Genomic DNA, 3,153 nt, shown 5'->3' on the forward strand with positions numbered 1-3,153 from the left:
AGAGTTCCCTTGTGCTGCCTCAGTTGAATCTCCTTTACTTGACAGAGATATGCCTGAGCAGCGGCCCTCCCCAGCCCTATCCCAAATCATACTTATTTTGCATAGGAGATACCATGGTCATGAAGATTGTTCTCCCAGGGTGAGGTTCATTCATTGCATTCTGGGTATGCTGACCCCTGTGATTTCCCCAAATGTGGGAAACTCGACTGCATTATTTGTGGTAGTGGGGGACTGTGTTTGTGCTTTCCTCTGGTCAGCTCTGGTAAAAGTCAGATTTCTTTGTCTCAGATCTTCCTCTAGCCTTGTTCTTCTTTCGAGAGTTCCCTTGTGCTGCCTCAGTTGGATCTCCTTCACTTGACAGGGGGGTGCCCGAGCAGCGACCCTCCCCAGCTCTAGCCCAACTCCTACTTACCTGCCAGGTGAGATACTATGATCATGTAGGTGCTTCTCCCAGGGCAAGGCTCACCCATTGCACTCTGGGTGTGCTGCCCCTTTGAATTCCCCAAATGTGGGAAACTTGACTGCATAATTTGTGTTTCCCCTGGTCGGCTCTCATATAATTCAGATCTCTTTGTCTCAGGTCTCTCTCCAGCCTAGTTTGCTGACTGTTTCCACTTCTCTTTTCTTGAGCCGCTCCCTTCTATGCCCTTGCGCACTACCCTGACTTCTCCCGTCTGCTTACTTTGTGCCTTCCAACGCACAATGCGAACTACAGGTAGTGCTGCAGGGCCCACACCCTTTTAGTTGCCTTACAGAGCAGCTCTGGAGCTGTTACAGTGCCCAGCTGCTGCAAGAAATCAGCTTGAATGCTTCAGGGGCTGGGGCATGGCCAACATGAGCCCCACACCGAAGGAGGGTGGGGGTGTTTAATGCGAACTAGGGGTCATCCAAGCGCAGCAAAAGGCCGCCATGCCCTGCATACCCCTTTTCTCTTTTCATATGCAGATAAGGGTTCCAGCCAACTTTGGCCCACTGCTTGGATGACATCACCGTATGCAATTCCATCTTCTGCAGACCTTCCCCAAGGAATGCTTGTACTAGTTGTTGCATTTGGTTTGTTGTTTGGGGGTGCTTCAGTATTAGGCAGCCTTCTGCCCTCCCATGTTCATCTGAAAATATGTGTTCTCCCTGCAGTTGTTGTCCCCAGATGAGAGTTCCCTTGTGCTGCCTCAGTTGAATCTCCTTTACTTGACAAGGGAGGCATTTTGGATTTTTTCTTTGGGTACCCCTACACCTGATGGTCTGATTGAGAGCATCGAACTGAACAACATTGGCAGTCTCTGAAGATTTTATCTATTGATTTACCTAATATATTATTTATTGAATATCCATTTATTGTATGTTTAATAAATAAACAAAATTATTAGAAGTAGCTATTTTGGGAACAGCATTCCTCTTAGTATGAAACTGTATAATCCTGTTGTGTGTGTTCCTTTAAAGTTCTTTAGTAAAATCCACTAGTAATGATGAACATCAGATTTCTTCCTCCATCCTCTTTTTACACTTTCTCTTGGTTCTATATATATATATTTTTTATTTTTTTATTTTTTTTCCCTCCTTCTCCCAAAAGGCCCCCCTCCCTCCCCCCCCCCTCCCTGTTTTAAATTTTTACATCTTTAAATCTTTAAATCTTCGAATCCTTAAATTGTCTGTTTAATAATTATTCTTTCTTCAATTCTTTTTGTTGTTTAAGCAGCAATGTAATTATTCCAGGGGTTAAAATAATGAAATATAGAAATAATATTAACAAAAATTAAAGGTAAAAATGAATTGATAGAATGATCCCATTAAAAGTAAATAAATAATATGGATGTTAAGCTGAGCGGGTTGGATTCGAACATGGGACTCGCTGCATAGAGTGCAGGTGATGTTTCCCCTGCGCCACAAGAGCTGCTTTAGTAGTGGGTTGGATTTATGTTACCCTAAAAGGTTTTATATAAGTAAATGGGGATCCTTAGTGCTGGGTCTCTGAATTATGTGTATGTGATTATAGAGATGAGGTATTGATTGAAAGATTAGAGGTTAATCTGTATATAGATTATATATTTTCTGTTATTTTTTAAACCACCTTGTTGCTTATTTTATTATTATTTTTAATCACCATGTTGCTTATTTTTATATTATGAAATGCCTTTATATGTGCAATTGCAATTAGAAAGTTGTTCCATATGTGAGTCATTACATGTATGCATCCAATTAGTACATGTATATATCCAATCAACTAATTAGTAATGCTATTGGTCCGGTGCATTTTAAAAAGAGCCTGCTAGGCTGCTGATGTATCCTCTGACGAAACCGCTCTTGGATAACAGCGGAGAAACGCGTAAGGAAGGTGACTACCAGACACTCTGATTGCTGAGATATAAGCCCATTCATGAACGAGCTACATCACGGCGGACGTCTGATGTAAAGACAGCGGTGAAGGGGAAAAAGCAATTTGAGACCGAGCAAAAGGAGGTCTCTACCCCACGGCAGGGAGGAATATCCCGACCGCGAGTGCCAATAAGATCCAGCCACGGTTAACGACTGAGGCAGCATAAGGAAACTCTCATCTGGGGACAACAACTGCAGGGAGAACACATATTTTCAGATGAACATGGGAGGGCAGAAGGCTGCCTAATACTGAAGCACCCCCAAACAACAAACCAAATGCAACAACTAGTGCAAGCATTCCTGGGGGAAGGCCTGCAGCAGATGGATTTGCATATGGTGATGTCATCCAAGCAGTGGGTCAAAGTTGGCGTCAACCCTCGTCTGCATATGAAAAGAGAAAAGGGGCGTGCAGGGCATTACGGCCTTTTGCGGCGCTTGGATGACCCCTAGTTCACATTAAACACCTCCACCCTCCTTCGGTGTGGGGCTCATGTTGGCTATGCCCCAGCCCCTGAAGCATTCAAGCTGATTTCTTGCAGCAGCTGGGCACTGTAACAGCTCCAGAGCTGCTCTGTAAGGCAAGTAAAAGGGCGTGGGCCCTGCAGCACTACCTGTAGTTTGTATTGTGCGTTGGAAGGCACAAAGTAAGCAGACTGGAGAAGTCAGGATAGTGAGCAAGGGCATAGAAGGGAGTGGCTCAAGAAAAGAGAAGTGGAAACAGACAGCAAACTAGGCTGGAGAGAGACCTGAGACAAAGAGATCTATATTATACGAGAGCCG

The 3,153-nt window shown here is 44.1% G+C and overlaps 1 non-coding gene and 1 pseudogene across 1 annotated transcript; both read left to right on the plus strand.

Annotated features, from left to right (window-relative positions):
- The first annotated feature begins 88 nt into the window (after positions 1–88).
- LOC135004359 (U1 spliceosomal RNA) lies at positions 89–252 on the plus strand. Its single transcript, XR_010205144.1, has one exon. It is a non-coding gene; the product is annotated as a U1 spliceosomal RNA (small nuclear RNA).
- Positions 253–404: 152 nt separating this feature from the next.
- On the plus strand, positions 405–546 carry LOC135004361 (U1 spliceosomal RNA; annotated as a pseudogene).
- The last annotated feature ends 2,607 nt before the right edge of the window (positions 547–3,153 follow it).

Source organism: Pseudophryne corroboree, unplaced genomic scaffold, assembly GCF_028390025.1.
Source record: "Pseudophryne corroboree isolate aPseCor3 unplaced genomic scaffold, aPseCor3.hap2 scaffold_1923, whole genome shotgun sequence".
NCBI classification, from domain to species: Eukaryota; Metazoa; Chordata; class Amphibia; order Anura; family Myobatrachidae; genus Pseudophryne; species Pseudophryne corroboree.